The sequence below is a fragment of the Schistocerca serialis genome, chromosome 2 (genome assembly GCF_023864345.2).
Source record: "Schistocerca serialis cubense isolate TAMUIC-IGC-003099 chromosome 2, iqSchSeri2.2, whole genome shotgun sequence".
In the NCBI taxonomy this organism is placed as follows: Eukaryota; Metazoa; Arthropoda; class Insecta; order Orthoptera; family Acrididae; genus Schistocerca; species Schistocerca serialis.
Genome location: NC_064639.1, coordinates 68,947,730 through 68,962,285, shown reverse-complemented (window position 1 = coordinate 68,962,285; position 14,556 = coordinate 68,947,730).

Below are 14,556 nucleotides of genomic sequence, written 5' to 3'. Positions count from 1 at the left end.
ACTAACGTCCATTGGTTAGAAGACGTTAAAGTTAACTTCAGATACAACTTAATTTTGCTGAGTTGCAGTAAGCTTCAGATGTAAAATTGCCATGACTTCGGAATGCCACTAGCGTGACATGTCGGTCTAAAAGGAGTTGAGATGCACCAATTATAGACGACACCCTTGGATAGTCGCAGCTGGTCGAGCTCTACTGCTGCCAGACTCTCATCTGTCCATCGGTGTCGTAAGTTCGAGGCAAACGTGTAAGATTAGAAGCTGACTTTCAGTTTGCGACGAAGGCGTTATACACGCAGTGCGATTTCGAATTGTGGGCCGCGGGAGACTGAAACCGGTTGCCTCATTATTAACGCAACTACGACGAGGATAGTGTTTAGCGATTTATGTTAACGTGGAGTAGTTAAATCCGGGAAAAAGTGAAATTATCATAGCACATACTGATTTCAAGACTTTGTCTTAACCAACTCACCACGTTGCAATTTCATGCGGAAATAAAACTTTGTATACCTTGTGTCTTAAAGAAAGATACAATTCTTTACTGAAACATACGACCGCATCAAAACTGGACTGTTCTGATGCTTGCGACTAAGCTTACGTTGGCCTGTGGCTCCCAGTGGAGTGCGTCCTCAGCCATTTTGTGGGAGGAACACACGAGGTCGGCTACATGCCTCACTGTTCTGTAAATGCAGACCGCCGTTGCCCAACTTGTGTCATCAACACACACTAAACAGAGGTATCATCGCGAAGACGTATCAGTAGTAAAGGGAAAAGCTGCGATGCAGTTCTGTAATTGTGTGACATTAGGCAAACCTGTTAGTTGAACTGATGTCTCGAATCCGACACCCACATGTCAGGGGATGTGAAACCAAGAGCTGGAAATAAATGACTATGAACGCCATAAATTAACTTGTTGAGTGGCAGTAGGGGATAAATATAGAAGGCAGAAGGAATCACAAAATGTCAATGTTTGTAGCCGACTAGATGGTGAACGTGCCACCTAAGACAGATGATAGAAACGGAATGACTATTACACCAAATCAGTATGCGTGGTAACGGGTACGATGGTTGAATCCCTTGTAAAAGTTCAACAGGATAAATGTGACGACATAAAGATTCCGAATGAACTTATGGAATATTCTATGACATCCACAAAGGCGCTCTACTGGGACTCTTTTATCTACCTTCTAACATAGCTCACACCTAATTGCTCCAGCTAAACTTTCGTGGCGTCTGTTTTGCCTTATTTTGATACTGCCAACGGTTGTTCTAATGCTGACGCTCACATGATCTTGTAATTAAGTTCTTGATGAAAACTATCTGGATAAGTAGACTGTAAGAGTATAAAAATTGTAAGAGCATACGAGCAGTTGGCAGAGACCACATGGAATCAATAGTACAAGCCGTAAGGAAAGGGCGATGAAGGGTTGCCCAGGCATTTTCGGTACAGCTTCTGACAGACTTAGGACGAGAACTGAAACAGATGCCATCCCATCTGTAGGTCCACACCGCTATCAATCATTGTTAATACCGAAGTTATACATAATTACTATAATATATTTATTGGACAGCAATTCATAAAAAGAAATGAGGCAAGAATTTTGATTGGAACTAGCAATAGTAGGCTGCTTTCGAGGCTAAATTATTTAAAATTAGGCTGTAATAATGTTTTGGATCACCTTCTGTCGCAGGCTGAGCAACATCTTAGAGGCAAACTCTACCTCTACATTTACATCTACATATAACTCCGCTAGCCACCAAGCGGTGTGTGGCGTAGGGCACTATTCGCGCCAAAGCCATATTTAACCACCCCCTGTGTTCCACTCGTGGATCGCGCGAGAGAGAAACAACTGTCTCAACAGCTTAGTACGAGCTTTAATTTCCCTTATCTTTGAATGATGATCATTGCTGAATTTGTAAGCTGGTGGTAATAATATATGCTCTACATCCTCGACGAAGATAGGATTTTTGGAATTTAGTGAACAGCCCCTTCCCTTTGGCTCGTCGTCTATCTGCAAGTGTGTCCCACTTCAAACGTCATAACCATGTAATCCGAAGACAATGAATGTGCGAAATACGACTTACACAGTAGTATTTACCAAAAGACTGCGCTTCTTAGTCACATTAGAGAATTACCTCTGACCACCTTTTACTTCAGGTACTTAATCAGAGTAAATGAATAATTTAGTAGGAAATGGAAATTTGTGCAAACTGTGTTACGGGTTTCGCTGGTCCTGTTATAAAACATAGTCGAGATGCATCCAATGGAAAAGAACACATGTTCTTTCACCCATCATCCTTTCCCATATCTAGACAAAGTTTTCTAATGACCTCGTCAACGATGGTACGTTACGTCTCAATCAGCATACTCCCGTCATTGCGGCTGCCACTGCACGCACATTCTACATGTTATGTTGCCTCGCCACAGCTGTGCTGTTAGGGATACGTCGGATGATATCTTTTTGAAATTTACTACTGTGTCGTTGATGGTGTTGCACTGGTTATCTGAAATCCTAAGGAAGTCGATTACTTTATTGAATGACTGGATCTGGGACAGATTCTGTACGGCTAAAAACGCTCCTCGCACTTATTAGCTGGGATGATTTGACCGAAGAGAGTGACGTATTCCCGGGTTCGATTCCCGGCGGGGTCAGGGATTTTCTCTGCCTCGTGATGGCTGGATGTTGTGTGCTGACCGTAGGTTAGTTAGGTTTAAGTAGTTCTAAGTTCTAGGGGGCTGATGACCATAGATGTTAAGTCCCATAGTGCTCAGAGCCATTTGAACCATTTTTTAGGGTGACGTACACAAATGCGCGCAAAATAGTTCCACGTGATAACACAGTAACAATTCTAGATATAAAAGTGTTACCACTGCATGAATACCAATGTGTGATACGTAACGTCACAGAAATCATTGATGAGAAATATATTACTCAACAAGAAGAATACTAGTAATTCATTAGGAAGTATTTCTACTTCTTGGAGGTTAAAAATATGAAGTCATACGTATAACAGACATCAGTTAAGTAGAAAAACAACATCTGTTGGGGAGAAGCGGATGTAACGTTATTGGAGTGAATTAAAACATAAAGCTTTAACAACTTCAGAGCAATTATACAAGTTCTAGTATATGACACATGAATGTGAAAGGCGTATGAACGTTTTATACTTGACTAAACACTTTTATTGTAAATGAAATTAATTATCTGGACAACTGACAAATATACTGCATTTAATTCCAAACGATATCACGATAATTAGATGTATTACTTAACTTTACTACATGATTCAGAGTAGTAATAAAAAACATATATATCGACATTTTCTTTAGCAAGCTCCCTTGTTTAGAGTTGAGTGTATGTTTTGCTACGTAGTTGCTGTACGTCTTTATGTGTCCTATGTAAGAAGTAAACAAAAACCATCAAAAACAATATATGCCATATAGACCAATGACAATGTCTGATGTTTTTAGATAATCATCCTTTTAGAAAGTTTCATTCTTCTGCGTGGTCATTTTGTATCATGGTGTGCACGAAGCACTGCATGGGCAATAACCTGCATCTTATGTTCGAACCTGAACAACTCTTAACAATTCTTACTTTCAAGCACCCGATTAATTATTCCTCCTTGCCTTACGAATATTCACGTTAGCCTTCCTGATCAGTCTTCCTCATAAAAATGTTCCCCCTCCATTAAATTCCTGTACCACATAGTTCTCTACCTCTATCTTACTTTTTAACAAACATCTGTAGCACTGTTTCATCATCTTTATTACAACCTACACATAGAGATCTCGTATAACCCATTTCAGAAAGTTAAGTCAGTATCTAAGGTTCCCTGTAGGTTAGAAGCTTGCCTTTACAGCTGAGTCAGTGCTGATGAAGTCAAACCATCCACAGGTCCGCGTCATTGGGCGTTTCGACGTGACCAATGTGCTAGAAGATATTCCACCGCTCGAGAACGACGCCTGTAAACTGACTGTGAACGCCGAGACTATTTGCAAGAAAGCAGAGGTGGAATTCGTTGATCTGCCGAAGGAGGATCCCTCTGAGGTAAGTTAGTGTTATTAGTACAATGAAGAGCTAGCAGGAATAAATGGCCACTCAGTTTGGAGCGACGAAAAGACAAATACATCTCAGACTGTCTGTATTGCAGAAACAGCCAACCTGTCGGACGATAATTTTCGCGAACCTCTCACAATCCGGTTACCTGTCACGACTATAAAATGTAGTCGACTGTCTCGTTTACATGAAGGACTAAACGAGAGGTTCACTATATTACAATCCTATATTACACGCTAAGACAAAAGAACGACGCACCACAAACGAATTATCAGAGTGGGAAGGATATCGGTAGACGTGATGTTCGGGTGTACAGGTACAGACAAACAAATGATTATGCGTTCAAAAAAATTGGATGATCATAACAAACTGAGCAAGTCAGAAACGCGTTGGTACACCTGTGGACCTTCTCCAAGCAGTTGGTGGCCTTGGCATTGATTGACATGATTGTCTGATGTCCTCCTGAGATATCGTACCACATTCTGTCCAACTGTTGCGTTAGATGGTCAAAATCCTCAGTTGGTTGCAGGTTCCCTTCCACAATGCTGCAGACGTTTTCAATTGGAAAGAGATCCGGTGACTTTGCTGGTGAGGTTAAGTTTCGGCAAGAACGAAGACAATCAGCAGAAAATCTCGCCCTGTGCGGAAAAGCATTATGTTGCTGAAATTTAATCCGAGGACGGTTTGCCATAAAGGGCAATAAAACGGGGTGCAGAATACCTTCGACGCACCGCAGTGCTGTAAGATTGCCACGGATGATAACCAACCGAGACCTTCTATGAAAGGAAAAGGTGCACTAAGCATTATTTCTGGTTGTCGGTCCATACGTCGGGCGACATTCAAATTGGTATCTCACCGATGTCTGGGGCGTATATATGCGTTTTCAGCTATGTATCTCTTTGACACGAGTAGAATTGTCTTCAGCGAAGAAGCTCTCTTCGAGTTGAGCGCCGGTGACCAAAGAAGACGTGTCTCAGGAAGCCCCTGGCTGCCGCCCTCCGTACAGTCTGACAGCCAGGAGTGACGGTCTGGGGCGCCATTCTTTTTCACAACTGGAACCACTTGGATTCCATTCGCGGCTCCATTGCAGCACAGCTGTATGTCGACGGTATTCCACGCAACGCTTTGTTGCTATCCGGGGCTTATATTTCAGCAAGACGAGAGTTTATATTTCCTCCCTCTTTGCTTGGCAGATTCTACCATGACCGTCAAGTTCGTCGGATATGTCCCCAATTCAGAACGTTCGTAGTGTTAAGCGTGTTGTCCTCCGTCCAGTTCGAGATTTTGATGCAGTAAACACTCCTATTGGCAGAATATGCCACGATGCCGGGAGCACATCCAGTAACTGCAATAATCTGTGCCACGTCGAAAAACTGCTGGTATAAAGCCCAGAGGAGAAACAGCGCATTGTTGACTCCCTCAATTTGTGAAGCCCTTTCTCTTACATAAATAATTCAGTTTAACTGAAACTGTAGTAATTTGTTAGTCTATATATGTACATCACTTGGTTATTTAGAGTGTACTCACGTCCTTCAATTACTAGACACTAAACTGAATCCAAGGTCTAACGCGATGGTATCACTAGAGATTATAAGCTTCCACTGCAAAATTGTCTCGGGTTCGGTATGGTTACATGGCACCCTGCAACGACTTGAATCGTGCCAGTTGTAGACCATAGTTCTTGCGAGTCACAAGTGACAGTGTGTCACTGCTGGCTGGAGTCACATCCTTCCGTCTACACGGCAGGTTCGAGGTAGTGGTATAAGATAAGCAGGTGCCTTTTATTTCGCGACAAAGACGTTATTTACGTAGCGTGATTTCTGATTGGGAAATGACGAATACTCAAATCGATTGACTCACTTTCAACGCATCTGTGACGATCAATGTTTTACGTAATTTATGGAAATGTGAACAATCTAAATCTGGATAGTCGGTGAACATTTAAAAGGGCGCGTACTGATTTCCAGTACTGCGTCTTAGCCAACTCACAACTTCTCAATGTTGTAGTTTTCTTTGGAATATCGTCTCTATCTGGCTTGTTTCTTCCGGAGATGTTAGACTTCGCCGAAGTCGACTCCTTCAGAGATGAACTGTTCTATTAGTTTCAAGTGATCTCAAGTACCTCTTGCTTCAACGAGATTGCATCCTTAGCTATTTGCTGGAAAGAACAGAGGAAATCACCAACGTGCTGGACAGTAATGTAAACATTGACCGCAGTAGCATCGGATCGTCAGAATGCGGATAACCTAACACACAAAATAACGGTGAACGTTTTATCATTTGATATGACAATAAGAATTAAGAACGACGAGTTTAAAGGAGAATGGTATGATGAAGTGTGTTGAATGTCAGAAGATTAATAAAGCTACTGCATGTGAAGGTACAAGGACACCTCCTATCTTACATAAGTTCAGTCGCCACTGCTACGAGAATATACCATGACAGAATATTTTTCGTGTAAGGATCCGTCTGTTTAGCCTCATCCACTATTTTGCTGTGAACAGCATCAGTACAGCTATAACGCTTGGTACGCACGGAACAGGCAACTATTAGAATATCAACCCGAGGCACAACCGTTGCTCTTGTTGTCTCCGGTCTGAAGAATGGCATTATGCAGCTCGCCACAGTAGTCCATCGAGTGAGAGCCTCTTGGTTTCTTCATAACTATGGCAAGCGTCATTCATGTGAGTCCACTTTACATGTTCAAGTCTTCATCCATCAGCAGAATTTTACAAACATCCAACGTTCCACGATCACACACACTCCCTCAGTCCTTTTTCACCAACTTGATAACCCCCTAAGGCTTCATGATGCATTCTATCAACAGATTCCACCTTTTATTCACTTTCTGTCACAAAAATATTTTTCTCCCCAGCTCGATTGAGTTGCCCCATGTAAGCCACGCCCTAGGTCGACTTCGTCTTCAGCGCTCTCCTGGAACACTTCCCTTCAAAACCATCTGCTCTTTTCTGCCCAGAACTGCTTACAGTTCACGTTTCCTTCATGTACAAGGCTAGACTGCAGACAAATACCTTCAGAAAAGACCAAGTGACATTGAATTTTGCTATTGGCGTTCTCAGTTTTACATCTTCTGCACTTCAGCATCCATGTGATATTTTTCCACCCAAGTAGCAAAACTCTTTTGATACTTTCAATGTCATTTCCTAATCCATTTCCCTCCGTAGCTCACAATTTCGATTTTATTCTACTGCATTTTACTACCTTACTTTCGCTTTTTAACATTCAGCTAACAACATATTTTCAATAGGTTACCCATTTCTTTCAGCTGATAATTCAAGTAAAGTACCGTCTCTGATATAATTGCACTGTTATCGACTAAACAAAAGTTTAATTTTTTTTTTCTTCCAGAACTAGAATATTCATTCCAAGTTTCGGTTTCCTTTCCGTATTACCTGCTGAATGTCCACACTGAATAACAAGTGGAATAGGCTAAAATCCTGTCTAATTCGTGACTCGCATTTCATCCATGTTACCTTCAGAAATGCAGCAGGTATGAACGTCCGTTTGCTTTGCTTCAGTGTATCTCCCAAGTTGTAGAATTGAGTCAGTAATGGTTCGTGCATCTCTACATCCCTCTTGAACCTAACCTCATCTTTTGCCAGTCTAATCATAATTTCGTGTTTCCAACCATTCCATTAACATTCACACTCCTTTGGAATTTTCCACTTTCGAAGTGGGATCATTACATATTTTTGAAGACTGAGAGTATGTATCCAACCTTGCTCGTGTTACAAGTCTGGTGAACTCTTTTTTTCTTGCTTCTCACAATGATCCCAATAACAGTAAAGAAGTTTTGTCTACTCTAGGTGTCCTTCTTCGACATATGTCTTTCAGTGGTCTGTGAAATTCCTTTCAGAGTATAATGTGTTCCTTCATACCCTCGTCTAATTCCTCTTTCCTTTCGATAATAATTACTTCAAGCTGGTACTCTTTGTTGAACCTGTCCGTAGGCTGTATCCCAGTTTCAGTCTTTCCTTTCTTGCTTCATACTGTCTTGCAATCTGATCCATAGGTATTCATTTATGTGATTTTCTCCAAAGTTTTCTTAAATTTTCCTGTGTGGGGCGTCTATTATTCCCCCAGTCAAGTTTAGAGTTTCTTCTCCATTATTTTTAAACCTGTGTATTCACATCTGCTGGATTAATTTCCTGTATTTAGGTATTTTCTTCTTCCGTGAATAAAATTCTTTACTGATGAGTTGTCTTTTCCTCCATTTGATCCTATGCAGTTCTCATGATCACATCTCTCGAAACCAACCGTTCGTCATCTTTTGCAATACATCTCCCTTTCTGAATCAGCGGTTGCCTAAAGCTCCCTTTGAAACACTCGATGGTCTTCTGAAGTCTTCTGGTATCACCAGGTTTCTAAAAGATACATAGATTCCTTTCACTTTTAAAAAAAACCCAAATTCAACTGATTTCTGTGCACATTTTTCTAGGCGCCTTTCTATATAATTACTTACCCATAGCTCATGGTGCTCTGTTATATTTTATATTGTCCTGCTCTCGAATTCCTGCCTTGCATCACAATTACTTGTTTCCTCCTTTCATGCAATGAATATGTTTTTCTATTGAAACTTAATTTATATCCACCTTCTAATGATGTACAAGCTAGCAGCCTATCATACTAATATCATGTGGATGTAGGACTGATGTTTATCTGGCTACTCATTTTCATCTGGCTACTAAGTTGTTCGGCCGCATTCCTATTTTCTTGTTCATAAATAAATCATCTCCTGAGAAATTTCCTTTTGCTTTCAGCTGTAGGAAGTACCCACACAACAAACCCCACCACACTGACCAAATTAGCTCCCTTTAGCAGGAATACGTGTATCAGAGGGAAGTGCCTAATCAGGACGCCAACGAGCACCTTACTTCGTCCCGCTGGCTGGAATGAGGCACGCCTCAGCCAGGTAGCAGGCTTCACCAGTGAGGCAGCTGCATACAGTGGCACTTTACACTATACGCCGGCAGGCAGTGAGTTGTCTTTTCGTTTGCTATTCCATCATTTCATTGCAGCTGATTCCCTCATATCCTGACACCCGGCACAATATCACTTATTTCCGTATTTACATTAAGTTATGTTGGGTGTCCAGAAACCGCAAAATGCACTGAATAAGCAAATGTGCACTAGGGAAGAATACAAAATGGGTAATTTCGGAGGACTCGTAACAGTTGAAATCAAACGATGCTTGTAACTGACACACAGTTCTTCATTGAATAAAAGTAAACCACCGAGATGGGTAATTCCCAGTCACAAGACTGCTCGCAAGCAGGTGAACTATCCGTTTTAGATTAACATCAACAAATTCAGAACAGATAATTCGATAACAGTAACAACACCCACATCAGACTGACTTACAAGCAAGGAATTACATAGAAAGGGCAACTTAATTAATAACCTTCCAGAAATCGTATCAGTGTGTATCTAGTTAAAGTCCCGTTGCTAATAGATCTTCAGCGGTATCCCATTGCACATTGTGCGATAGACGAAGACACTTGTTTGTAAACAATTTACTTCTCTTTTATATTTTTTAACGGTTAGCAGCCGTACGGTATTCTCTGAAGGCTGGACTTCTTAGTATCATTTTAGCGCTTTTCTGACGTTAACAGGACGTTGTGTTCCTGTCCTGGATTTGATTATACTCTGCTGCTACAACTCGAAATCTTCTATCATTGCTCGTGGAACTCGTACATGAGGCCATCTTTGGCAATTGACTGTGCTCGTATATTACAAATGTTGTGAGGTTGGTCTAAGATTTTCAATTTTCTCAAGCAGTTTAATGCTGTTTTGTTCAACCAACTAACCTATCATGACTTCATTAAGTTCATTATGTAGGTCTCTGGCTCTAGACCATCGGAGTTATTTGAAAACGTGTCTTAAGCATCTCTTTCATATGACTTGAATACATTTGTCCGGAGTACTGTGCCCAAAAACGAACTTCTGTATGTCTTGGCCTTATCGTGACTGCCTTACAACGTCTTATTTTTGTATTGACTTTCACGTTTTCGCTGTCTAGTAAGCGATGTAGGGCATCAATTAGTCTGATCGTCTTCTCTTTCTTAACTTGTATGTGTAAGTTGAATATAAATTTATTGTCTAATAATACACCTAGGTATTTGACGTGGTTGGTCCCCTGTATCTGTCTGTTATTGATTTGTTGTCTGCCCCTCAGGTCTGGCCTTCTTGTGGAGAACAGGACTAAGCGTTTCTTATCAGCACTGAGACGCACCATGTTATGTTTTGTCCGGTGCTCTGTAGTAGTTAGATTGCCTCTAAAGGCGGCCAATGGCTGCATTCACTCTGCCACAACATCGTTTGCTAAATACCCCAGCTTACTAGTTTATAAATTGTGACAGACCGGAGACGACATGTAAAAGTGTATCATTTATTAGCTATCATCTGTTATGGATATCGTTAAATCTTCTTTTTATTTCTTCTCTTCTTTGCACTACACGCGTAATAACAAGAATGGTATTCCGTATTAACTGTCTGTTCGTCACAGTGTCTGGATATACTATGCTACTATTATTTTATTATGTAAATCCTAGGTGAAAACTGATTTTGTCATAACTATAGCTATCCTGTTTGCCTAGGTGGACGCTGCTGAAAATGAAAAACCTCGTAACGAAGTGGAGGAGAGGGCAGCCGAGGATCTCAGCAGCCATGCTTCGGTTGCTGCTTCCAGAAACTGAAGAAAAGATTTATTTGTTCCAATAGTTCTTGTTTGTTTCGAGTTTTTTGTTCTCTTCGAGTTATTTGTTCAGTTTTGTTCTTTGCTCTTGTGTTCGAGTTTACTTTTGTTCAGTTTTGAATTTTCATTACCAATATTTTTCTCATTTATATACAAAAAATAAATCTTTTGTTTTTCGTCAACTGTTGTCTAGTTCTTTAAGTGTGTTACTGTAAAACGATAGTTCACGAACACACTTTCTAAGAAGTTCATTTTCATGTATTTAATAGCAATCAATAATATACGCTTTGCATTCTGGAAACTAATCAAAGATAGCTATTTAAAATAAAACAACAAAGCCTGCTGTCAACCGAATGCCAAACACGTAAGCCCCTCGTCCACAGCACCAAGTACATTGTCACCTCACGGCTGGGCCATTTTATGTAGTCTTATTGACGTGGGTATAGTACACTTCTCATTTCGTAGACAGCCAGATGCCATTCAGAGAAATAATATTCAGAGAAAGAATATACAACATCGATTCGATTTGTACTTCAGGCGATTGTGAGGATGGGACTAGTACCCCAAAAACCGATCATGGAAAGGTGTATATATATATATATATATATATATATATATATATATATATATATATATATATATATCCTTGCTGTCACAGGATACACTATTTGTAATTGATCACCATATGCAGCTGCATTACCACCAACCACTACGATGTTCGTTCAAGATACTCTAAGGCACTTGAAAACCTCAGTACAGTGCCATAAATAGGGTAAACACATACCTCCGACAGTGGCGCATATTTTAGCTTAGTTTACTATACCACGATCACTTCACCATGACACACTTCATAAGATGCTGAGAAGCTCAATTTAATTTTATATTTTTTAGAGTGGGTTCGATAAGTGTGTGTAATGAGGTGTAACACCATATCTCCAATGACTATGGGTAAAATCATGGCCTGGAAATTTGTCCACACTTGTGAACAACTTATATGGGGGTATATATCAGCCATAAGATGTTTAGGACTCCGTTGGATAAAACATTGATGGAACTTTGCGAAGAACTCTCATAATCTACTTTCTCCTAGGAAGCTTACTTCCATGTAGCAGATGAGTACATATCTGAAGATTTCGCGTTTGCCGGCCGCGGTGGTCTAGTGGTTCTGGTGCTGCAGTCCGGAACCGTGGGACTGCTACGGTCGCAGGTTCGAATCCTGCCTCGGGCATGGGTGTGTGTGATGTCCTTAGGTTAGTTAGGTTTAATTAGTTCTAAGTTCTAGGGGACTTATGACCTAAGATGTTGAGTCCCATAGTGCTCAGAGCCATTTGAACCATTTGATTTCGCGTTCGTACCGATATAAATCTGCGCCTTCAGTCTGATGATTGGGACATTTGTAATATATTCTCTGTGATTCTCCTTACGCCTTCCAAGAGTACCGTACCTTTCTACTCGTAGTTTGTTTAGGAATATTGTATACATGCTCTATACGAATTTCTCACTTCCATCTTCCGTTGATACACGGGGTAGCTACTTCAGGAAAGGCAGTTACAACACGTTAAACTGTCAGTAAATGGCAAGCTCTCAAGGAAGAGGTTTGTCTCCCATTATTTTCAGGTATGGATAGCTGTATGGTGCAGTGTGCATAGTACGTACGCGTTAATGTAAGAGTACAAATTTTATTCCCTATAGACATGGAAAGTGTTGGCTCTTTAACGTCAGTTTAATTAATTGTACTGCATCTTGCCAAGATCATACCAAAATTGCGATTTTATCCTGTGTATCCTAGTGCAGAACTGGGTCATAGGTCGGCACAAAATGATTTTAGCTCTGTTAATCCTGGCTCTGCTTGATCTTTGTTATTCGTTGTGTACGCCAGCTGCACTGATCTCACCATATTCATAACTTTGAGTGAGGTCATTTTCGTAAACCTGTTCTGCTATCCTCACCCAACAGATACAGCATCAATTGAATGTGATCAGAACCTTTGGAGGAGAGGTAATGTCGCTTGGCATATATGACATCCGCTAAGGCCAACGCCTCTTGAGCCGATATGTTTCGTCCGAACTGCGGTGGAACGTATGAATGGACCATAGCAGAGCGCAAAGTTCACAAAAGTATCTCTGTCGCTGAAATAAAAATAGAAAATAAAATTTGGAGGAAGACTGCGATGAACGTTCTTTGAACTATTGGTTTGTTGATAGACTCGTCTCACTTTTGGTACTCGGAATACATGGAATGCATAGAGTGAATGTAAAAACTATTTCGGTATCAACATATTCCTGATGCAAAGCTAATCCAGCAGACAAACTACTAAGCTATCAAAACACAGACTACATAGCTATGTGGTGTAAGAATAATTTTCCTGGTGGAATAGAAGACAGAAATAAATACGCTACATAAGATAAAATTGTAAGGAGTCGTCCGTTTCGTCGGACCACAAGTGTTTGAAAACACAAGAAAAAGTACGGTAGTTAAATGCTTTCTTCAATTATTCGTCGATTCAATTTGAGTGCCATTCTCGAGTAACTCAACAAATAACAAGCGCTTCTGACACTTCGCAATGTATAAATAACCGCAGTAAGTAAATAAAAGAAGAAATATCACAAGAACTCAGTCTCTATCTCGCAGTAAATATTAATGCCCTACTTCAAAAAAAAAAACCAATAGCTCCAATTATGTCATGAGACTGACTATTTGTCTTACAGTGAAATGTCCTTCAGCAACCAACTAAAGAAAAAGTTCCTGCAACTAGCCAATATATTGGAACCGAAATAAAGCCTTCTCTTATGAATCATAATAAAACACCCTATGTTCAGACAACCACGCAAAGAGAATGACAAACATTACAAGCAAATCCTGGTTGTTGTATGCGCGAAATTTTAATGAAACGCAATGCATCAAAAAATCAATAGATTCCAATACTTGGTGATGCGTATGAAGTTTACAGGAACAAACTGAAACAGACATTTGAAACTCTGGCAGTGAATGTGTGTATAGTGAGGTAGCAAACAGTTATCGTGTCAGACATCCCTTATAGAAATCATCAAATAGATTCTTCTTGTGTAAAAGACGTTCAAGAAGCAAGGCAGTGCGTAAAGAAATACTTGCGAGTCAGTTGGGTATGTATGTTTCTTCTGTTTGCTTTATATCTCCTCTGTTAACTACAAATGCCTGCTGATCGCTTCTTTCCTTATTCCATGGTGATACTGTAATGGACATTTTCTCCGCCAAATAACGAAGTGCATTTTCAGTGATTCATTAAATGTGTAACGATAATGTGATATAAGTTATACCACTAGTTTTTTAGTTATTTGGTATTTAAGTGTAAATTAAATTGAAGTATTTTAGATATTCTAATGTTACAAGCACTTTGGACTGTATGCAGTTTACAAGTATAGAGATCGCTTTCGTCTAGCAGGAAAATTTTGATAAGGAGGAATCGAAAAATGGTAGGGGTCAGTCGCTGATGGGGCTCGGTAACCTAATGACGAACAGACAGGACAAGAAATTCAACAAGTGAGAAAGAGTGATAGTTTCGAGGAATGTGAGGGAGTTTCTTTATGACGAATGTCAGAAGATTTTATGTAGAGCATAGAATCATCGTAACGAGTAGAAGAATGCTGTTTGACCATGCAGAGACGAACAGAGTTTTAAGATTAGACACCGATGTTAACGTTATAAAAGAAGAAGAGGATATGCAAGACAAGAAGATTTCAAGCAAAAAGATAGAAAGAAAAAATATCAAAAAAGGCGATTCAAGACTGTAAAATTTGACAGTGA